Source organism: Haemaphysalis longicornis, unplaced genomic scaffold, assembly GCF_048455015.1.
Source record: "Haemaphysalis longicornis isolate Haplotype H1 unplaced genomic scaffold, Haemaphysalis longicornis Haplotype H1 scaffold_5, whole genome shotgun sequence".
Lineage (NCBI taxonomy): Eukaryota > Metazoa > Arthropoda > Arachnida > Ixodida > Ixodidae > Haemaphysalis > Haemaphysalis longicornis.
The window spans coordinates 119,443,257-119,466,988 of NW_027526385.1; the positions used below are offsets into that span (position 1 = coordinate 119,443,257).

At 48.4% G+C, this 23,732-nt stretch overlaps 6 non-coding genes across 6 annotated transcripts; 4 read left to right on the forward strand and 2 right to left on the reverse strand.

Annotated features, from left to right (window-relative positions):
• Positions 1 to 1,854: 1,854 nt before the first annotated feature.
• On the reverse strand, positions 1,855 to 1,927 carry Trnaa-agc (transfer RNA alanine (anticodon AGC)). The gene has a single exon. It is a non-coding gene; the product is annotated as a tRNA-Ala (tRNA).
• A 153-nt stretch (positions 1,928 to 2,080) lies between these two features.
• Positions 2,081 to 2,153, forward strand: Trnaa-agc (transfer RNA alanine (anticodon AGC)). Its single transcript has one exon. It is a non-coding gene; the product is annotated as a tRNA-Ala (tRNA).
• Positions 2,154 to 7,710: 5,557 nt separating this feature from the next.
• Trnaa-agc (transfer RNA alanine (anticodon AGC)) lies at positions 7,711 to 7,783 on the reverse strand. The gene has a single exon. It is a non-coding gene; the product is annotated as a tRNA-Ala (tRNA).
• Positions 7,784 to 7,963: 180 nt separating this feature from the next.
• Trnaa-agc (transfer RNA alanine (anticodon AGC)) lies at positions 7,964 to 8,036 on the forward strand. The gene has a single exon. It is a non-coding gene; the product is annotated as a tRNA-Ala (tRNA).
• Positions 8,037 to 14,314: 6,278 nt separating this feature from the next.
• Positions 14,315 to 14,387, forward strand: Trnaa-agc (transfer RNA alanine (anticodon AGC)). The gene has a single exon. It is a non-coding gene; the product is annotated as a tRNA-Ala (tRNA).
• A 1,676-nt stretch (positions 14,388 to 16,063) lies between these two features.
• Positions 16,064 to 16,136, forward strand: Trnaa-agc (transfer RNA alanine (anticodon AGC)). Its single transcript has one exon. It is a non-coding gene; the product is annotated as a tRNA-Ala (tRNA).
• Positions 16,137 to 23,732: the final 7,596 nt, after the last annotated feature.

Consider the following 23,732-nt stretch of genomic DNA (forward strand, 5'->3'; position numbering starts at 1 on the left):
CCCTCGCTTTGATTTTTCAGGATTTTTTTCCCCCTTTTTTCTCAAAAATTTTTCAAACCGGTCTAAATTATCTTTCCTAAAAGTCGCGTGATTAGAAAAGAAATCCATTCATTTTAACCATCCTCTGTTGATTGGCCGATCCCCTGATTGGGTATGTGCCATACCTAAAGGCGCAACAACAACAACAACAACAAAGCTGCGAAGAGGAGGGCGTGTACATTGCTCTCAGCCGGTGCACCAATGTCAACAACCTTTACCTCACCAAAGCTGACGGAGACTATCGATTCTGCCACAGAGACAACATCGACAAGAACATGACGGACGAGTTTCGGCGCCTCGAGAACCACCGCCTACTCACCGTAACACAACAGCACTTGCGTGCCTTTGCCACCGGTGTGGTCCCAGACGCGGAATTCCCTCTGGCGCTAGTAAAAACCAGATCACTCAACATAACGGCAACACAATGGAACCACACGGAACCGCCACGATGCTTCGCATCCTCATCAGGGTTCCCCACGGGAAGATGGTGTAATTTTTTTTCCACCGAATACCACCAGTGCAATGCAGCCCATGGACCAAGGTGTCATCAAGAACTTGAAGCTTAACTTCCAATCGCGCCTTCTGAATCGTGTGCTGCTGTGTGTCTACAATGATAAAAAGGTACGTTGTGGATGTGCTGTCGGCTTTCAGCTCCCTGTCCGATGCTTGGAGGGCCGTGATGCAGGCCACGATCCGCTTGCAACTACTTTCTGCATGCGGCATTTGTGGTTGCCAGTGAGAACGAGGATAGTGACACAGTCCAGAACCCCACAGCTGAGATGCCGCCTGCCGCAGCATGCGATATTATCGATGACCTCCTTCCTAGCGGTATCGATGTTGGAGCAGCTACGTGAGTGAGTGAGTGAGTGAGTGAGTGAGTGAGTGAGTGAGTGAGTGAGTGAGTGAGTGAGTGAGTGAGTGAGTGAGTGAGTGAGTGAGTGAGTGAGTGAGTGAGTGAGTGAGTGAGTGAGTGAGTGAGTGAGTGAGTGAGTGAGCGAGTGAGTAGCGCACCTGTCCCTACGAGGCCTGCCAGTAATAGCCCTGTAGCGCCCTCTAATTCGCGCTCTTAGCCAGCGCCTTGGCGCCGGCTATGAAAGACGAGAATAAAGAGACGAGCGGCGCGTGCTTGGTGCGCCAGCACGGACGGGCAGTTCGATTCTGCAAGCCTGCCACGCTGGTACTTTCTCTCTTGCGCTGCGCTGCGACCCCGAGGTACCCGACAGCCCCACCCGAGTGGCACCTTTTAAAACAATTCGCGATGAATCACCAAAACACATTGAGGGTTGTCTTTCAAAAATTTACGACAAGGGATAAAACGTCTCGCCTAGCTGTCCAGTTTTTCGGTGGGCATAGTATGTCGTCGCAAAATGAAATGTGGGGCCCGCTTTTGCGTGCTTTAGGTTAATCTAAGCGCTCCATCACAGGCATGCATGCAGTCCATGAAGAAATGAGACAGAAAGAAGTACCCACAACGGAAGCTTACAATTCTTTATTTTCGTGCAGTGTGCGTTCGCCTGCGTTTGTGTGGTTGTGAGTTTTAATGACTCCTCACTACATATTCACCGACATTTTAAAAGCAGCGAAGCCAGCATTCTGCAGGGCTTATCTCTTCTTTCGCATTAAAAATCTTTTCTTATTCTCTCAATCCGCTTACCGCTTAGGCACATCGCACCCAAAGTATCCAAATTGTTACAAGCGTAATAGTAAAAAACACAATTATATTTTTCCGCTCTTCTTCGGTAGTAACACTTGCGCAGTTGAAAATCAAATGCCACAAATGTATTCGCTTTAGAGCAAGCAAAAAACACAACATCGTGGAGGTGCTGGGTATCGATCCCAGTACCTCTCGCATGCTAAGCGAGCGCTCTACCATCTGAGCTACACCCCCGACGGAAGCGGGCATTCAAATTGCGTGGCTTTACTTCGGTGCTCTCGCTTTCCTGTCGCCCCTGCTTTTGACCCAGATGAAATGAAGGTTGCGCAATGATGCCCGCTGAGCCGGTACTTGTTGGTACTTCTGGTCTTAAGGGATGCGCGTGTCGGGGGTGTAGCTCAGATGGTAGAGCGCTCTCTTAGCATGCGAGAGGTACTGGGATCGATACCCAGCACCTCCACGATGTCTTGTTTTTTGCTAGCGCCATATGTTTTAAATATTCACGCACGTGTTTAGCTGTTAAAGGTTCTACAACTTGCTGTGTATTTTTTAGTGCCTGCAATAAAAATTATTCTTGTGCCTGTGATTTGCGCAAGCGCCACAGGTGGGCAGGTTTTAAAAAAAGTATTACCCATACAAGATAAGACCCATACAAGACAAGATTACCCATACAAGACAGGCAGCGCACCTCTGCACTTCAAGATGCTAAAACACCAACTAGCCCACTCCCAAGCCTTGCTGAAGATAAGTTATTTTTGCGTTTATTTCTCAACAGGTTTGGCACAGACTTAACTTAATAGGAATGTTAATTTAATAGGAACAGTGCAATAACTTAATAGGAACAGCGCAATACCACGCCGGATATGAGTACAGTGAAGAACCTCAACAGCGCACAATGGAAAAACACGCTTATCGACGTAGCCAGCGATCATTATTCCTGGAAACACTCCATGTGGCAGTACCGACGAAATCAAGGGAGCGCAAGCACACAAAAATTGACTGGGATCTCTTCCGGAAAATCCGACAAACACAAGACTACCTCAATATCAAAGATGTCGAGGAATGGGTGGAAATAATTCATGACCATATCGACTTGGCCTTTAAAACCGTTCCTGAAGAAGCAAATCTCGAGCGGGTACACTCGTGCCTGCTTCATATGTGGGAGTGTCTTGGTTCTGTGAAATTCATTCCTGTGAAATTCCCTCCTACCCTGCCCTAAATCAAAGCTGCGCGTACGAGTCACTCCATGCACTCCAAAGCCTGCTAGCAGAACTTACTGCCATTAGGGATGGCCTGCAGGCGCTTGCATCGACTGTGACTACTGGGGACAAGCTGGAACTTTACACGGACTCAACGGCAGCGATTCGGGATTTGCGTCGCGTTGCGCGTTGTACAAGCTTCGCCGCACGCATTCACGAGGTTATGAGCACTTATCCATGCCCTGTCCGCGTCTCCTGGATTCGCCGGGACACGCTTTCTGCCCACACTGTAGCAGATCGCGCCTGCCACCGAAGATACGTCCCACGGCCACTAGCACTACTTCGAGTATCTACCCTAGAGGAACTGTTGGTGGAAAAAGAGAACCTCCACCGCGCCACGCGTGCTTTACTTCCACCGCGTGGAACTGACCTCCCCAGTGGGCTCGCTCGCCGGGAGGAGGTCTTGCTGCGGAGGCTTCGAGTTGGGAGTGGCGTTATTCCCAGCAGTTACTCACGCTTGGCCTGCCCGATACCACGCCCCGTTTGAGGACACCTGCCCCTTCTGTGGGACTCCTGCACCAGAAGCTGACGTTGAACACCTGTTGTGGACTTGTTCAGGTCTTAGAAACGCCAGAATCCAACACCTCCGAGGCACTGGGCTCCATCCTGGGAGACCCCCCGATCTTAAGCGTTGGATATGGGGACCCCAGTACCGGTCCCTTCTTGGCTTTCTGCGTGCAACTGGTGCAATGTTGTACCTTTCAAGGAGCCATGAAGAGAAAACACAAGTTTGGTTCATTCGAAAGGTTGCCTCGTTAGAACCATAACGACACCACTTATAACGCAAACTTCGCTCAAATAAGCTACATAATTAGGAAAAAAGGAAATTACCATGCGACCCACCAGCTCATTTTCCGCAACAGAACCTATGATGTCACTCGAGAATGCTCTGCGATTGGCGGAGGCCGGCAAAAGCAAACGCATGTTAGGCAGGGCTTACAGTTTGCATCGCGAGCTATATGCCCGTGAAACATACTGCACATTATTTTTATGACAAAGAACGGTGGAGTAAACGGTTGAAGTTCCGAACGAACACGCAAGCGTGTGCGCCAATGCGTACGAAACTACCGCCTGCCGAGCTCGACATCTCGCCGTCGCGCAGACGAATTTTCGGGTTCGAGGCTCTTAGGGGCCAAAGAACCGTTCCAGCACGTACAGCCGCGACCTTGCTTGGTATCTTAATCCCTTGACAGGAGGTTGGCCGTCATATCGCCAACCAGCAAAGGTAAAAATAGAAACGAGGGGAGTAAGGAACAGCAAGAAGCGACGAGATAGTGCCAGTCGTCGCATAAGTTTCGAATGGTGTTGGCTTGCTGCTGTCGTTACGAGCTCGTTTGTAGTTTACAACCAGTTAAAACTTCAGTTTGTTCGAGTACTTTACAATGAAATTTCGTTGCTGCGTTTTAAAATGCCCATGTAGTACGGGCAAATCGTCGAGGGAGTGCGACATCCCCGCCGGTGAAGAGATCTCCTTTCATGTGCTGCCAAACGACGAACCGCGGCGAAGCAAGTGGCTACGTTTTGTGAACTTTGCAAACGGAGAAGAAAGGGAGCTAAAGGAAGTATGAGTGTGCTCGCTTCATTTCCGACGAAGTGATTACGGCAGGGACCCTTCCGTTAGCTCACTCCTGGGACATGCTGGTGCTCGTCGCCGACTTCGTCAAATCGCCGTCAAAGCACTCTGACCTTGGGGGGAAAATGCCGTACACACCGCGCATTGACGCTCGTATCTTTCTGGTAGGAGCAGAGAGCTCGTGCGAACGGCTTTCCATACACGACACCGGCCGACTGGCATAAGCGATACTGCTACTGAAATTGAACTATTATTAACCGTAATAAAAATACGGCACATACGTACCAGTCTGTAGTCGTCCGCCGCGACGGGGCTGACGAGGCAGCGTTGCCGACGGCAGGGCGTTCGTCTGTTGTGGCTATCGCGGAATGGTCGCTTTCCCGTCCACCGCGTATCCCACAACTCCTGCCGCTCGTGCACTTAGAAGCATTGAGCGTTCAAGTGGTGTGAGGTTGGTAAATTCAAGCCCTAGCTCCTCGGCGAGAGTTTTGTTCTCCGGATCAGGCGATTCCATGACTAGGGCTGCGGGTGCACTAGGTTTTACTAGTATTTTTAAAATGGCCGCCGTCTCGGTTTCGGCACGAGTTTCGGTTCCTGTCTGACTCCCGCGTGTGGGTGCTATATGGAGTCGACATACTAAGTATCTGTTTCATGGACCGGCTCGTATGACGCCATTGTTCACGTCACCAAATGTGCAATTTTAGCGGGAGATTTAAAATGTTGGCTTAAATTGCCTTATTTCTCAGTGAATAAAGCATCATTTGCTTCCGGGAAAGCGCTTGGGGTACTATGAAACACCTAATCTTTCGAATAAAACAAACTTTTGTTTTCTCTTCATGGCTCCTTTAAACCTCCCTGCTATGCGGTAGGGCAATCTATCGCATTAAAAAAAACGTGTGAATGTGATTACTTTCCCGATTCTTTCTCCTCAGCCTCTGTGTTATCTGGCGTAGCAGAATGGCCGTCAGAAACAGTGACGAGAATTCTAGGCCGGTGGCTTCTCTTCATCATCATCATCATGAGCCTGCTTTTGTCCACTGCAGGACAAAAGCATCTCCCAAAGATTTCCAGCCACGCCTATCGAGCGCCAGCTGAGTCCATGTTTTCCCCAAAAAAATTCCGTAGCTCATCTCGGCAACGAGTTCTTGGCCGACCCCTGGTGCGTTTGCGGTCTATTGGCAGCCAGTCTGTCAAACGGACGGTCCACCTGTTGTCCCTGATTTGCATCACGTGACCAGCCCATCCCCATTTCCAAAATTAGCATCATGGTCCCTAAATTGGTTAACTTGGGGTCTTCTCTTACTTCGCACAAAATGTTAGCAAACTGAAGAAAGTGTGCGCCAAACAAGAATATGTTGATGACGTTTTCTCACTCGTGAGTGTATTAAGCGTTATTCAAGCCCACAAATTTTACCTGCAAACAAGGTTCGGCAGCGTTGTTGTGTCAATCTGAACGGTTTTTGTGGTGTGTGACGCCAAGCCCGGCTGAAAAAGAACATATGACACTAAGGGTCGTGTACGACCGTTACGATACGTAGTTGTGAAACAGTGACAAAGTCAAGCCGGAGTTACGACAGGCCGAGTTGCGTATTGTATGTTTTGTACCACGCTTAGTGTGTACGGTCCGCGAAGTTTTAAACCTGTGTCATAGCGATTATGTTCATTCAACCAATCGAGTAAGATGAAAGTACATTCGCATGTAAATGCCGCTTAATATGTTGATACAGGGATTGATTGATTCACACTGACGATATGATGTGCTTTTGTTGAGCTTTGCAATAAATAAAAAATAATGTCGTTGTAGTGTAGAGGATCCATCTTAGCTTCTTGATCCCAAGAACGGTGGTTTTTGATGTAGGTGGTAAAGTGCAACCTCGGCTTTAATTTGTGAATGTTTGAAAAAACTTGAAGATTGCCTTTTTTTTTTATTGGCTTTCAAAATGTACCAAAATGCGTTACCTTGCTGCAGTACAGGCCTTTTTTCACAGTGAAGCGTCTTGACCACATAAACTTAAATTGGCACAAACCTTTAACATGAATAAAAGAATAATATTAAAAAATTGCAATTGTCTAGCTGGTTTAGATTCTGAGAAAAAAAGTCCCACATTTGGGCAATTTTATTAATTTTCCCAATTTGGGAATTTTTATTTAAAGGAATTCGGTCTGCAAGCCAAAGAAAAGTACGTCAAAGCATTTCAGAGTATGCAAAGTCTTCACGGAAAAAGAATTAGGGCGATAGCTACAGTATAGTTTTCGTTTTACCGCGGTAAAAGTTTCCAATTTTCCGCGCCAGTTACCCATGCCGGCTTCGGGAATTTTTCCCAGAAAGTGAAAATTTTTTTCTACAAAAGAACTTCACATATATTTTCCCCTGTGCTCAAGGAGCTGCATATAAAATTTTCGTCAAAATTAAAGATGTCGACAGGACACTCCTGTTTGATTTATCGTGAAAACACCCAATACACACATTACAGGCTAAAATGCTGGTTGGAGAACAGCCTGGTTGGTTGGGTGGTTCCACTGGCCAGGTGCGATCAGCTCCTCGTCGCCTTCAGCCTCGGCGCCCTTGCGTGCCGATTGAGAGCTGCTCTCCAGCTATTTATTCATTTGTTTGAAACATCTTAGAGACCCCAGTGGCATTGAGTGAGGGGTTTATAGGGGGGGAGGGAGCGATGGAAGTTTAAAAGAGGAGGGGGGGGGAGCTTGGGGTTGGGTAAATTTATTAGGTTAGCTAAGAGTAGGACAAGTAAGCGGAATAAAACAGGCAGGTCGGTTGCTGACAACCAACGTCCTGGTTCAAAGGGAGAGCCCCTAATCATCATCAACAACAACAACACAAAAAAACCATAAAACAGAGTAAGCCGCCTTCTGCAGCATGTTACTAAAGATATGTCCAAAAAGGGAATTTTCGCACTATCAGAAACTTTTACTCACAAAAATGAAAGAATGGGAGCAAACTTCTTCACCGGTAAATTTCAGGCGGGAAACACGGAAAGGAAAGAAATAAGGCGAGGTGAATGAATGAAGGGATGCAATGCGCCAGGGGGGAACTGGAGAAAAGGCCTACTTCATCAGGATTGAAACGAGGATACAAAACGTTTTCTAAATGCGTGCTTCAATTGGCTGAACACGCAACAGTTCAAAAAAAGAGGTAGCGGGAAACATTAACCAAAAACCAGAAATCGTGGAGGTGCTGGGTATCGATCCCAGTACCTCTCGCATGCTAAGCGAGCGCTCTACCATCTGAGCTACACCCCCGACACGGAAGAGGCGACAACGGTGTCGACCAGAAAAAACCAAGGCACTTAGCCAAGTCCCCTGGGCCTCATTGCGCAACCTTTGTGAGGCGCGCAACCGGATTTATTCCGAGTCTGAGAGACAAGGACGACAGTAAAACGGCAGCTATAAAACCACGTACGCCTACTGCGTGCCTTCGTCGGGGGTGTAGCTCAGATGGTAGAGCGCTCGCTTAGCATGCGAGAGGTACTGGGATCGATACCCAGCACCTCCACGACTTTTTTGTATGGTATTTCCCCCCCCCCCCTCTTCCACCGCCCTCAAAAAGTGGTGGAAGAGGGGGGGAGGGTGTTAACACGCATTTATTTTCTTGCACATCAGCAAGAACAATGTAATTCGCCTAGCACTATGCTGAGGGCAGCACGTTACGTCGTGGTGCATATCTTCTACCACCACGCATGACGTGCACAGAGGCGATCGCGCGAGGCCCAGTTTAAACCGCCAAGCTGTAGTTTTCGCTGAGTATAATGGGGTTATATGCCTCGTTAGTCCCTGATTGACCAGTGGTTGATAATAGTAAGCACGTGGAGATTTAAAAAGGTAGACAATTGCCCGTGTGAAGAGGATCCGGTGGTCACGGGAATCCTTCACAGTAGAAATAAATGACAGCATTTTGTGTCATCTGATCGGTGCTTTTGATGCCAACATGGTACGGTAGCCACTGGGACGGCAGCCAGTGGAAAGCCCTTGCTGCTGCTGAGGTAATTCACAAGCTCTGCATTAGTAGTGAGTTTGCTTCATTGCAATGATCAAGTTTAGCAAGAGCAATTAATTCATTGTAATAATAGGCACCAGATATTGGATTAAACTACCTGTGAAAAATACGATTCCATCGCCGGCAGAAATTACAAATCTCGGCTTGCTGTCAATGCAAACAGGATTATTTGTATTTTTCCGGCTCACGCGGAACATCAGTTCAGTTCAGCAAAACTTTATAGAGGTTGAGGAGGAGATTAAACGGAGAAACTTTGGTGGAGTCCTCTTTCCAGGGCCCCAGAAGCTTGCGCTCCGGTCCAGGGCCTATCGATCACTTTGCGCTAGTCTTCCAATGCCTCTCTGGACAAGGAGGCCTCCCATGTTTTTAATGAGTCAGGTCTTCCAAATAGCTGGGCAGTTCCATACTGCATGGAAGAGGGTGTTTTGTCGTTGCATTTAAAACAGTCCCTACCAAATCTGCAAGTGACCGTAAACGCCACCTTGGATTTCTGTGGGAATGTCTCTGTTTGTATTCCTCTCAGTGGTTGTGCGTAGTATCAACGAAGACCTCTCCTACGTGCAGCATAATTACCATGCCCCCCTCCCCCCCCCCCCCCCCTTCGGCACATAGATCCGTGGCCTTCCATGTGCATAGCTTTAACTCTGTCTTCATATTCCTCTTGCTCGCCAAACCTCTCCAAGCGCCTCAGAACGATATATAAAATAAAATGTAGAGGTCCTAAAATACTACCCTGCAGTGGGATTCCAGCCGTAATAATTTGAATGTGGATAAATATGTTACCCTAATTTAGCGAATTGCAGGCGATGACGCAGGTGAGATTTGAGGAGTTCAAATTGGGTGCCTTGTATGACGTGCAGATGTACTTTTTCGAAGTCAGGTATCATGACTAAAGGGATCGAAAGCTTTAGAGAAATCTATAAAGGTAACAACGACTAGTTTTTATTTTCAAAAGCGCTTAGAATGATTTGTTTTTCATACAAAGCACCTGATTCAATGAATTTACCTCGAAAAAAAGAATATGCTGATATTGGCGACAAGTTAGACATACTGCAAATTTAACTAGCTTTTCTCAATTGTTTTATGTAAACCTTTCGAAAAAAAGCGGTACTCAGGTTTGTAACTTGACATGCTGTTTTTAACTTGTTTAACATGCTGTTTAACATGCTGTTTTTAACTTTTAACTTAACTTAACTTGACATGCTCTTGCATGCAACACATTTACCTCAGATTTCTGCATCTGCGTTCAAAAAAACCAGTTGATATATCAACTGGTTCTGGCAAGGTTAAACATACAGGTTAATTCCGGTGCTATTTGAGTGAGAACAAACTTCACACGTGTGATTTGAATGCTGTCTGCACCACAAGACCTGTCCCTTGTGAAGGATGTAAAAATGCTCTACAGTTCCGTGTCACCAGTATGTTCCACCAGCACTGCAGCTATTCCTCGCACAGACTCAAAACTAACGCCAGTAATTACAGTAACTTTGAAAAGCTCACTGAGGTAGGCTTAATATTTGCGGCCTTAGGTCGGCCCAATTTAGGCCAATGTCAATTCCCACGGTTGTCCCAACAATTTTTGCCCTCGTATCCCGAGGGTGGCCGGTTTGGCTGCCGCCTAATGGCCCATGGTTTGGCCAGGCAAATTTGATCGCTTAGGACGTGTGGTGTAGACAAGGAAACCCTCAAAGCGGTAGGAATTGATTTTAACATACTTTTCCCTTCTGAATCGTCTTGTATTTAGGTCGCCATATGACCCACATGGTACCTTTTCAGCACATCGCACCCATAGCGTCAGTATTTTAGCAAACATGACCGTAAAAAGACCCCAAATAAGTTTCTCTCGCTATGTGGGCATCACTCCTCTCGCGCCATAAAAATATTACTACACAAAAGTAGCCTTCCTTGCAAGGGATTGAAAAAAAATGACTATGGAGGTGCTAGGTATCGGTCCCAGTACATCTCATACACTAAGCCAGCTCTCTACCATCTGAGCTACACCCCCTGTTTTTTTTTTTTGTTTTTTTTTTCTGCGAACAAAAACAGGTTAATTTACATAATAAATATGCAGTGTGCAGGGAAAGCACCTTACTGTACCCTCCGCTACATTTTGTTACATGGTTGGCGACACATTCCAGACTGGCGTGTTTGGCTGATTATAAGAAATCACACTCGTACAATATAGAGAGCACATTTACGGGAAGAAAAGGGGGTTGTGTTCCGTTGCAGCCTGGCCGGTCACTGGCTTCCTAACCACTTAAAGCGTTCTGTCTCCTTTGTTTTAAAGGCTACCGTCTCCCGCCAGCAGTGCGCAAGGGCCTGGCCCAGTTCAGGGTCCCAGTCGGGTGCGCCGAGCACACTCACCATCCACTCCATCTTCTGGACGAAATGCCTCCACGCTGGCTTCGGGGTGGGAGCACACTCCACCGCATCCACTCGCGCACGCCATAGCGAGTGTAGGCCCAGTGTTACGACGCATTCGCAGAGCTCCAAGTGCTCTGTCGGAACGTCCAGGTAGCGGACACCCGCCCAGTCAATGTCACAGTGGACGCCCAGAAAACACTGTACCTCATCCCAGAAATAACGCGCGGTGTTGCATCCTATAGGAACATGTGCTCCGCCGTCTCCAGCCTCCCGCACAAGAAACAGCCCGCACCGCAAGGCAGAAAGAAGCCACGCTCTTCCTGCCGTGATCCCACCGGTAGCACCCCAAAGTGGTACGGGTAGGAAAAGTTTTTGGACCCAGTCGGAATCGGTAATCCGATTTGGTACACCCTGCTTAGCCGCCTCGAATGGTGGTTGTCGTTAGAAGGGTGGGGGAAGAAGCTTTGCGAGAAGGTCGCGGTATAGCCGACGGGCTTAACCTTTAGAAGATTGTTCTACGAGGACTGCTTTTCCAGTATACTGTGATAGCAGCAGCGATTTCTCTACAGAAAGAGGCGACTCTAGCACCATGGTGCAGTTGGAAAGGTGTGACCACCCACTCTGCTATGTGGGCAGAGCAGATAGATTGGAGCGCTCCACGGAGAAAAGGGTCGCTCTGGTCTCGGAATCAAATAAAACGCTGGACTGTAAGTTTAATCTCCACGTGGACAAGGCCCAGGCCCCGGCATCTAGACTCCAAAAAAGATTTGTGCGTCTTATATAGGCTCCTACAAGGAGCGGCAGACGAAGACCACGCACTGTCGCTGCAACTTAGTGTAGATGGGGGCCACTCGCGCCGCTTATAGGGTAGCCGGGTATACTACGACGTTGCAGACGTGAGGTCTGGCGACCAAGGCGATGTGACGCGTTCTCCAGGGTGGTTGCCACTTGGCCTCCGCGGCTGTTAGCCTAGGTCGCCATCTGGCTGCATTGGCTTCCCCTAGGGCCATGTTTACTCCCAGGCAGCGGTGTATTGCATACTTCCAGCTACCGCCACAAAATATGGGGGGTTTGAATTCCCACTCCCCCAGCCAAAAGCCGCCCGACTTGGAAAGGTTTAGTTCCGCTCCAGAGAAGCGGCAGAAGCAACGCGGGAGCTCCGCCACCTCGCTCACCTGGGTCTGTGATGTGCAGACGACGGCGATGTCGTCCGCATACACCAGCACACGCAGTTCTTCGTTCCCGAGAACCCTGATCGAGTTGGAAGTGGCGATCATTCGACAGAGCGGTTCCAGATAAAGCGCGAACAAGTACGGAGACATTGGACATCCCTGGCGAACCGACCAGCTAACTTCTATGGGTGGTCCGAGTGCTCCCTCCAACATCAAACTTGTGAAGTCGGCGTCAGAAGTTTCTAGCAATTCCATCATTGTTTCCCCTGTCCCATAGTGTCGAAATAGGGTGAAGAGAAATGTGCGTTCGACTTGATAGAAAGCTTCTCGAAGGTCTAGTTGGAGCACCCCAATAAGCATCACGCCCATATCTGCGGCCTCACAGGCGGTCCTCATTCGATGTAAATTGGTGCTTATTCAACGACCTTTCAACCCACAGGTTTGATGATCACCAACCACCCCTCGGAGAGCAATCTCGACGCGTCGAGCATAGAGGGAAAGAGCCGGCCATCCAGCCTGCATTTTTAAAAAAACGGTCGCTGAACGGGGCCCAACTCTTTTCGTAACGCCTGATAGAATTCTCGGAACAGCGCGAAGGGACGAGGACGAGGCAGATGTTTATGGCACAACATTACTTAAATACAGAATTCTGTCGCAACAAAAGAGAAAGAGGAAATATGAAAGAAACAGAAATTTCAAGCCATCATTGCAGCTCAGGTACTGTCACCAGATAAAAAGGCAATTTCTTGGTCGGTTAACAACACCGAAGGGTAGCTGACACACTTGTCTTTGTTAGAATATATCTCGTACGCTTCAACGATCTCCCGTGTCATTTGATTGTTACCTTTATAAAGTATGGAGCATTTTTTGAGGTCAGGATAACAACCACAATCTTTACAATGTGCGCCTAGATTTCCGTGATGTCCCTTTTTTACGTTATTGCGATGCTTGCGCAATCTGTCATTGACGCAACTTCCAGTCTGTCCGATGTACTTTTTGTTGCATTTGCTCAGCGGTATCGAATAAACCACTCCATCCGAGCAGGCCACGAACGGCGTGCGATGCTTGGTGCTACACGTGCCAGACTTGACGCGGCCCTCATTAATTGATGATTTGATTGTGGGGTTTAACGCGCCAACGCAACGGAGGCGATGAGGCGCGCCGTAGTGGAGGGCTCCGGATTAATTTTGACCACCTGGGGATCGCGGCCCTCATTAACTTTGTTGCAAAGCTTGCAACAAACTTTGTTGCAATTAACTTTGTTGCAACCGATAAGAAATTTCCTTTTTATCTGGTGACAGCACGTGAGCTGCAGCGATGGCTTGAAATTTCTGTGTTTCTTTTTTTCATCTTTCCTCTTTCTCTTTTGATGCGACAGAATTCTGTATTTAAGTAATGTTGTGCAATAAACATCTGTTGTTAGTCTGCGCTGTGTCCCGTCTACGCCTCGTCCTCGTCCCTTTGCGCTGTTCCGAGAATGCTATACCAACACGCCCAAGCTTATACCTTAGTTGGTAGAATTCGTCGATGATGCCGTCAGGGCCCGGAGACTTGTTCTTTGGGAGTTTTTTTTTTTTTTTTTTTTCGCGGTCTACATCCCACGCGGTTATAGGCGAATTAATTAGGTATTTTGTGTCGTCGGGAACCGTGGGCATGGGAGAGAGAACCTCGGGGTGCCCGCAGTCTGGCGTCGGTCTTGACCGGAAAAAGTTCTTAGTCGCAAAAGGCCGCCACCACTTTCTTCTGCCCCTGCGCAATTCCACCGCTGTGGCTGGCCTCGCTGCTGTTTTGCGGGCGATGCCCTCGCGCTCGAAGGCTCGGAAGATCTTGAACGGCTGCGCCACGTACTCGACCCTCGCGGATGCAGACTAGGGCGCCCCAGTATCGCCGCTCCAGCTCACTTTGGAGCTGTTCTTTGGTTAGACGAATGCCTTCTCGGAAATCTCCCGGCCGTTCCTCGTCAGGCTCGATGAGGCCACTGAGGGTCTCCCTAAGGCGCCGCTCGTTAGCTCTATCTTCGGTCGCCTGTCGCTTACCTATCTCCGTGACCACCTCCTTAACCGTCACGTACAGCGCGCATAGCGAAGGCAACAAGAAAGAACCAAGGCACTTTGCCAAGTCCCCTGGGCATCATTGCACAATCTTTGTTTAGCGCGTAACCGGATTCATTCTAAGTCGGGTGCAAGGACGACAGTAAAATGTGAACAATAAAACGTCGTACGTCCGCTGCCCGTCTCCGTTGGGGGTGTAGCTCAGATGGTAGAGCGCTCGCTTAGCATGCGAGAGGTACTGGGATCGATACCCAGCACCTCCACAACGTCCTTTTTGTGTTGTATCTCGGCCCTCGAAACCCACGAAACAAGCAGATCTGCGCACTTCCACTTTAGCGACGCTTTCTTTTGCTTCCTGTGGCACAAAGCGCAACCACAGAAATAAAAAAAAAACTGTTTTTTTGCTTGTTTCGTGTATGAAAGCAAGCAATAGCCCATTGTGCTGGTGTGCTCAAACTTTGGCCTCTGAAGAAAACTTGCCGTTCATATGCGACTAAATAAGCTGTAAAGCAAATTATATGAACCAAGAGCCTGTCTCAGCGCTGTAATAGCCGCGCCCTTCAGGTCGAGGCCGCACCCCGGTAGGAACACCTTCTGTATGCGCGTTCAAGAAAAATTTGATAACATATGCAGCTGTAAAGTCTTTCAGCTGAATACTTTTTGCATTTCACTGGCTGGTTCGCTTTATCAGCTCATTAGGTCGAGTCGGGGAAAGAATGCATGTTATAGACGAACTTTTCACGCAGCGTTGCCACCTTTCTGTTATTACTATTATTACAGCAATAATAATATAATTAATGTTAACTTAATTATTATAGTGAAATAATACATATTAGGCAGCGTTTCATACTCCGTGCGGGGCACGAGACACAGCCTATAAAAATATGCGGTAATATAAAAACAGGTCTGTAACTTTACATGCTATTTTTATCTCCTCATTCATAAAAAGTTACCTTACTTTTTTGCATCTGCGTTGTAAAAGAAATGGTTGATATATCAACTGGCTCCGGCAACGTCATCAATATAAGTTATGGTGCTATTAAAGTGAGGACAAACTTTACAGGTGTGATTTGAGTGCTAGCTGTACCACAAAAAATGCCTGTTTTTTTGTTGTTTTTTTTTAAAAGAAAGTAAAAATTCTGCACATCTCGGTGCCAACAGTATGTTCCCAGAACATAATGTTATTTCTCTTACAATATTTAAATAAAATCAAAACTCGGACTATTATTTACAGTATCGTTCGAAAGCGTACTGAGGTCGGCCCAGCATTTGCGGCCATGAGTCGGTCCAACCTAAGCCAATGTTAATCCCTAGGGCTGGGCCAACGCTGTTGACCGTGCCAGGGTGGAGAGCGGCATGGTTGGCTTTCCCATAATGGTCCATGGTTCGGGCAGGCAAATTTAGTAGCTTGGGATGTGTGGTGTGGACAGGGAAATCTTCAAAACGGTGATGAATGATTTTAAACCCATTTTCACTGTTTGAATTGTCTTGTACTTAGGTTGCCCTGTACACACGCATGACAGCTGTTTTCGAGCAAATCACACCCATAGCATTGATATTTTATTAAACGTGACAGTAAAATGACCACAAATAGGTTTCTTGCGCTATATGGTCATCACTGCGCTCGCGCCATTAAAATAAAAATACTATACAAAAGTAGCCTCCCCTGCAAATAAAAAACAAAAAAAGGAGGTCGTGGAGGTGCTCGGTATCGATCCCAGTACCTCTCGCATGCTAAGCGAGCGCTCTACCATCTGAGCTACACCCCCGACACAGATGAGGCGACAACGGCGAGGACAAGAAGGCACATTGCCAAGTCCCCTGGGCATCATTGCACAACCTTCGCGAGGCGCGCGACCGGATTTATTCCGAGTTTAAGACAAGGACGACAGTAAAACGGGAGCGATAAAACAACCTACGTCTGCCTCGTGTCTTCGTCGGGGGTGTAGCTCAGATGGTAGAGCGCTCGCTTAGCATGCGAGAGGTACTGGGATCGATACCCAGCACCTCCACGATGTTTCATTTTGTCTAACTTTGTCTCTTTTGTGTTTGCACCTGTACGATTTTTTTTTTGCTTGCCTGAAGCAAGGCTATTTCTGTCAGAAACGTACCAAAAGGTAGGCCCGGGGGGACCATATTCCCATATCCCCACCCCCCTGCCCCATCCTCCGATATTGAACGCCATGTACACCCCTTTCCCTCCCTTTCCAACTGTCCTCGAACACATTCCTAAAGCGGCTAGTCCGTATGATCGTGGAACCAGTTGAGGCTGGAGGTAGTGCCAGCTGCGTTTCACTTAATTAATGTGTCGATGCGAGCTAGTTGGTACTTCATCGTGGGAACAGGTTAAGCGCCAGGCACAACTGGAGGAAGTAAAACAGACAGGGCGCCCCTTTCCTGTCTGTTTTACTTCCTCCAGTTGTGCCTGGCGCTTAACCTGTTCCCATGATGCGTTTCACTCTTTTCTTGTTGCTTCCCCCTTTGCTCGAGTGACAGCCCGCCGCGATGCTTGCGTATCCTGGGAACGCGTGGTATAATTCAGATAAGGTAGAAAATAAAAATATGCGAAACAGCGTCTATTATGATACCCTGCGATAGCCATGATACCCGGGAGCAATTTCAATATCAGCAGTTGCTTCGTGTGGTTTTTCCCTAACTGTACAGCTTTTTTTATGCAAAATTGGCCTCGGGAAACAAGAGTCGCATGAGGTTGAGAAATTGAGCGGTCTACTGAGGCAGTAATTCTAACATGTGGGTGCACGGACCCCAGGGGCCCCCGAGGGCGTTTCAGGAGTCCCCCAAGCTCTCCCCGAAACACTCCTATCTTTCCTTCTCCCCATTATTTTCTCCTTTTTGCCAAACCTTGCTGGGATGGCTGTATGACCTGTACATTTGATTTTTTTATACGAAGAGAACAAGTTGTAACGTTGGCTTTTCGCACGACACTTCAGCTATGCGGAAAAGCCAGTCACGCAAACGGCAGAGTATAGGTCGGAGAACAAGTTGTAACGTTGGCTTTTTGCACGACACCCCAGCTATGGGGAAAAGCCAGTCACGCAAAAACTTTGCGCTGCAAGATCAAATTGTTTGACATTATGACACGCTTGGGCAATAAAGTCAAGCACAAAAGCCGGTTACGGAATAAATATGCGGGTGAGTTTAGCTCCAAGTGCAAATTGTTTGACCTTATCATACGGATCAACATAAATACTCCTGGGGTCCCACGGCAATCACTTGGCGAGCCCGAAAGAACCACTGCACTCAAAAGGGAGCGAGCTGAGGCAAGAGCCAAACAAGAAATAAGAGCGATAAATAATAGATTTAGCCCTTATACAGGAAATAATTGTGAATGAAAACTTTTTATATGAAAAAAATTCCCCGCTATTTTCCCGAGGGGAAGAATGTGAAAGTGCGAATGCACGAGTTGAATTTGCGCGGTTCGGTAATGTTCGCGAAAGAGAGATCACACACACACACACACAACTACAAAGAAAGAAAGATGCATTTATTCACAGACACCTATTTGTGTTGTCGTTGTATACTTGATTGCTAGAGCGGATCTCAGCTTTGAAATTTCGTGTCAGTACTCCTTTAAGCGGGTGCATTAGCCCTTCTCACGCCCGATTCTTGGCCAATCCCCCACGTGGGTATGTGCCATGTCAGCGGCCAGGCAGCGCGCGCCCATCTCCCCCCGTTGCCAAGGAAGACGAGGAGATTCCTGGCCAATCCCCCACGTGGGTATGTGCTATGTCAGCGGCCAGGCTGCGCGCGCCCATCTCCACGTGCGCGGACATCGCCGGTGGACGCAGGTTCAGGGTCGCTTAAGAAGTGCATTGCACTTAAAAAGGAAGTGGTGAAAATGCCGTCACAGGTACTGAGCGAATTCATGTGTTTTGAATTACTCTTGACCATATATCACCCGCGTCCTTTGATGGGGACACTTTTACCCAAGGCCGGCTCCAGTGGGTGGGTGACGGGAAGGAGGGCAAGGGTCTACGGGGCCCTCGCATAAGGTACTAGAAGGACTCCGGTACAGTCAAACCCTGTTATAGCGAACTGCAATATGCGCCACGATTAGTTCGATATATCCAATAGTTCGATATAGCCGAACCCGCCTATAACGAATTTATTATTACGAGTTCGCAATACGCGGGAATCCCTATGCCATCCCCGCATGCATAAACGAACAAAATAAAGTATGTCATTACCATACACAAAACAATCCATTTATTGCAAATAATAAAGCTACTTTCCGCCTTAACGCCTTAACTGCCTACTTCCAAAAATAAGCGGTGATTTTTGTTTTCCCTTTCGTATTGGCAGCGTCAACTAGCACAGCATTCTTTACACGAGACATTGTTTGGTCCAGTTCGAGTCCGTGTCTTTCAATATCGAAGAAACATTGGCGGAGGACATCGACTGACGAAAGGACTTGTCGAATGGCTTTCACTCGCGACATCCTCTGCCTCCTCGGTGCTTTTCATCAGCATTACGACGGTGCTGCTGACGGTGCCCGCCTCCGAGGGGCTTACAGTGACGGCAACGTCGTCATCGACACACAGTAAATCTTCATAGGACACGCCTTTCGTCACAGCATCGGGAAAGTTGGCGAGCTGCCGCCTTGGTCCGGACTCACTGACTGGGCGGGTTCCGTCATGAGTTCCGCACGTCGGAAACAGTTACGGAAAGTGTCGGGCGTCATGTCACTCCATACAAGGCGCAATGTCTCAGTCGCGGCCTTTGCTCAGAAGTCGCGACTGTTCAAAATCTCAATCGCCGCTCCGAGACCATGCATTTTGGCGGCCATTCTAGGCCCGCTGAGTTCGGCATATCAGATGTTAAGTTCGTTATAAGGAATGTGTTTCGCGTGTATTTTCGTAACTGATTTATTTTTGTTCGATATTTAGCATAATTCGCTCTATCCGGGTTCGTTATATTCGGGTTTGACTGTAGTACTGAAGCGTGTCGCGGTCTTGGCATCGCGAACACTGTGCAGGGGCGGGGGGAGGTGTGGGTAAGAGTGCTGTAGTTGCGTGCGATGTGGGGACGAGTGGACTTGTATAGTAGTCTACGTATGTGCTTCCATTGTCGTAAATTGTTAGGCGTTAGGCGCGGGCAGTGTTCTGCGGATGAGGTCGCGGTTATGTTGTGTGATGTCGCGGTGTCAAGGCGAGCGCGTACCTCGGGGGCCCCTTGTGTACGAACAAGAGAAGTGCTCATCCGTGGTATTAACGCTCTGGCCTGCTGATTAATCCGCCTCGTTGGTTGGTAACTCTTGCTTAACTATTTGTGGTTATCCTAAAATAGCGACAAAAAAGGTGCCGTTGATCTACCACCGGATTTGACTCTCCTCTCGCGCTTTCCCTCATGAACTGGCACCGCGAAATTTGTTCCACATACCACCTATGGCGGTGTCGTTCCGCGTTGATCAACCCGGACCTAGACGAGCACTGCAAGCTCTGCGGAGAAATAGCATAATGCACGCAACATGGGCAATACCCTCGACTATATTGGAAAGCACCCATGTAAGGCACCCAACGACTCTCACCCCCCCCCCCCCCCGCCTCCAATGCCTCCTTTTACCTACATTTTATCATGGGGAGAGCAGCTAGCACCTCGCTACAAAATCAACTCGACCTGATTGGGCCTAAGCAATAGCCGTTGCCGCTTGAGCCCTGGACTTACTCAGGATTCCACGTGTGATTCTGCTTATTTCACCGCCCCCACACCCCTTTGCTTCTGTTTTCATTCAATAAAGTTCGGCTGATAACGTCCAAAATCGTTTTTATTCATATTCTAAATAAGCAGGTAAATATTGTCACGTGTTTTATAAGAAAGGACACCCTTGTGTAGGGGTACACAACGGTGATCGACGACGAGGAAGAAGAAACAAAATCATCGTCTTCGGATAGCGCGCGCTGGTGCCTGGCTCCCGGTTCTCGAGCGCCTTTACGTTACACCCTCCGCTGTCCCTCTGGTTTTTCGTGCCTCATTAAACCACAAGGCCACCCCCACCACACGGAGCACGCATTTGCTGTACGCTACAATATCATAACCATTCTAGTGTTAAGTGAAAATAGACCACAAACAGTGACGTTCGTTTCAGTTTCAGCGCGACCGAAAGGAAGTTTGCTGAGAATTTTTTTAAGACGTTCATATATCTTCGGGGCACCCTTAAAATACGGCGTTAGCCCTGCTACCATGTTTAGAATACCATTACCGTTTTCACTTTATTGGCTATACCGTGAGAGAACGTGTTCCGGCACGGTACCCGGTTGATGACCGGCACTACTGCGCATGCGTAGAGGCATAAAAACTAAAACTGGTTGTGCGCATCTGCACAGGTGTAGCGGATACCGTACCGGAACGTACGGGGACCGGTTCTCCGTTGTGCTGTAACTCTCTAATACCTGCGCATGCGTCAACAGTTACCGAGATCGAGCACGTACTAACCGGCACGGGTTTCCATAGAGAGTAGAGAGTTTTAGCAGTACGTTCGTTACGTTCGTTACGTTGCTACCGGGTTTACCGGGACCCGACTGCGCATGCGCCATTTGTTCCGTACGCGGCCGGCGTCTATCCCGGCGCTCTGCTTCCGTGTTACCGTATCCGGAGCCCGCAACCGGCTTGCTCGGGTGTTGAGAACTTTAGGCTTAGCGTCCTGGCGATCGCCGCTATCTGTGCAACTGCGAATGACACTCCGTAACACAACGTTTCACCTCACTATCATCCCCTTTCTCGCATGTGAAACTTTATTTGAGCTACAACTGCCGTGAGCGATCGGTGACCGAGACATCTGCGTAGCCTGTTTCGATGCTTCCGCGCAGGTATCGCCATCTCTCGGCCGCGCGCCGCGGCATCCACGGCCGGTCAGCATAAGCTTGCATCGCGGCAGATATATCTGATCGCCGCTTTTAAAATAAGCCCTGAGAACAATCCCTAGCACAATTTTTCACCACACTAACACCTACTTTCTCGCAGGGGGAACTTCGTTTTAGTGATCAGATTGATTCGGAAGAGCAGCGACAAGTGGTTGCTACCGTGGTCTGCGCCGGTTCGAGCCGCTGAGTGTGCCGAGCTGGCAGGCGCGACCGGCGTGTGCGCGGACTGTTTCCGATGCAGAAAACGCTTCACGATTGCCTGCTTTATCGATTTCTTGCATACAAACGCGTGGAATCTACAAATTTAGCTCAGCGATCGTCGTAGTTGACCATGGAGCAAAAACAGTGGGCGGAGCGGCGCCGACGAGGCGCACACCCGCATCGGGCCATGTGTCTCAAATTCACGCGTACGACTAGTTGTGGTGACAGTCGTAACGATCACTCGCATACGAATCGCGTGTACCAATCGTACAGGAGTCTAGCGCTTCAATCGGGCAAGGCCAAGGCCATTCCTCCACGTGAACGGTGCGCGACCATGTCGTCACCTGCGCCAACACTCGAGCTTGCGAGGTAGCGGATGAGAGCCAGAGTTTATAGTCAGTTTCGTATCTCGGAACATCAAAGCATAGAGTTAATAGGCAGTTTTAGCATATCGTTACCGTGTTTACGTTACCGTTTACCGTGTTTGCGGGAGTAGACTGCGCAGAGCAAGAGTTACCGCAAACGGTAACTTACCGGCACAGGCTTCACCGTCGCCAGCGCTTCCGGTAACACGGTAAACGGTAACGCAAACACGGTAAGGATATGCTAAAACTGCCTAATACTCATCAAAGTTACAGTGTTACGGTAACTTCATGGTTATGGCCGTAAAATATCACAAACAGAGAGAAATTTTTGTTAGAAGTTTTTTCTAACACTGTTAATGCATAGTATCTGACGCAACGTTTACGCTGCCCCATGGAGTGATGTTGACAGGGCAGCGGCCCAGTCAACATCACGTGACTTCCGCTCCATTATTCCGGAAGTAAGCCCAAATAATTTTGTCCCGACTTGAGACAACGAAGAGCGAGTTGCGCAATCCTCCCTGTTCCGTGGCTGAGCCGGCTGAGCTGCTCACCCTGGCGCGCGCGCCTTTCCATTGCGAAGTTTGCGTGCTCACGGGGATAAGTCGGTGTTCACAACGGGTGCTGCGTGTGCGACACTCTTCTTTGCCACCTGACAACGGAGTTGCGAGTACCCATGAGGCTGAAGACATATCATTGGTGGACTTGGAAGATATACATGCCAATATAGTTGGCCGGAAGCGAGTAGTACAGGGCTACTGTGTCAGACTGTGTGCGGTGTTCCACAAGTGAACTTTGCTTTGAGTTTCCGTGTAACACCCGCATTCATTCTATAGAAGTTGCTGGAATACTAGGACTTTACAAAAATACCTATATCCTCTTAATTCGAGGAGTAATTTCTCCTCGAGACCTCCAATCCCCCAGATTGTATTAGCTTCACCTTGTCTTCAAAGGGTGGCGGGTGAGGTTTGATTATTGATGTGTTGAAGGCTGTTCTGCTTCTCCGAGAGAGATTACTTCGAAATGCACACACTTAGCTACAGTTCGTGTGAAAAGTTTGGCCTGTTGACGTGTGATAACAAGCGTTTATTTAAAAAAAATGGCTCCAATCAACGCGGTGGTTGGACTGCGAAGCTGTAAACGCACCCACACCGATGACACACGGGGCTCTACAAAGTCTAAGCCAGAAACTGGAAAATGCGCACAATGGTGCCAGTGTTATAATTTCGTTTGGGTTGTTTATTGTGAATGTTGCCGTGAAGTTTGCCTTCTGTTCTGTTCACTTTCTTTTGTGAGAACCGTGTTTTAGCAGAACCGTGTTTTAAAATATTGTAAATAAATTTTAAACTGCACAAAACAAATACTTTTTATTGTAAAAGTTGGTTGCAAGCTAAAATTTACAATTCACCATGATTAGTGCACCCTGAACGTAAAAGCAGAATAACTGGAGTTGCGCTTGCCTGCATTGCACACAACTGCTTGTTTTTCTGTTATTCAGTCTGCGATTATTGTTGCACCTCACCATTTGAGCTGTAACAAACAAAACAACGTATTGGACGACGCCAAAACACTCATGTGTGCGACTACTTGCAGGGGTGTACCGCCCCATCTGTCCCTTACGTTTAGCTTGCTTTCCTACTCCTCAGTCAGGTAGATACCTGCGATAAAAGCAAGAAAACTGCGCCGACAGCACTAACCGCAACTACGCTGACCGGCGTGAATGGGCGCGGCACAGTCGTACGTACTACACACCGGCGAGGACACTTTTCTGACAGCTGAGGAACAGCTCCACCTCATTCCTTGAAAGCCCGCCGTGACTTTTGGCTACCAAAACACCTTTTTTTTTTTTGGGGGGGGGGGGGGGGGGGGCGTATTCGTAGCGCCGCCGTTAGCCGGTCGCACGTTTTTTTTTTTTCGACAGCACACGATCACAACCGAAACCGCCGAAACCTCGAGCAGACGGCGTTGCCTCGAGCAACGCTGCCTGCGCTCGCTCTGGTGCCGTCGCCGCCGCCGCAGCCCCTGCCTCCACAATGCGTCCGGCCGAGCGCAATTTATTTTAGATTTGCAATGCTTTAGGGGAAACTGCGTTGTTTATTTACGTATTTTTAGCGTGTGGATTTTTGCAACAACTCGGCTAATCAGCCGTCACACGGAACGAACG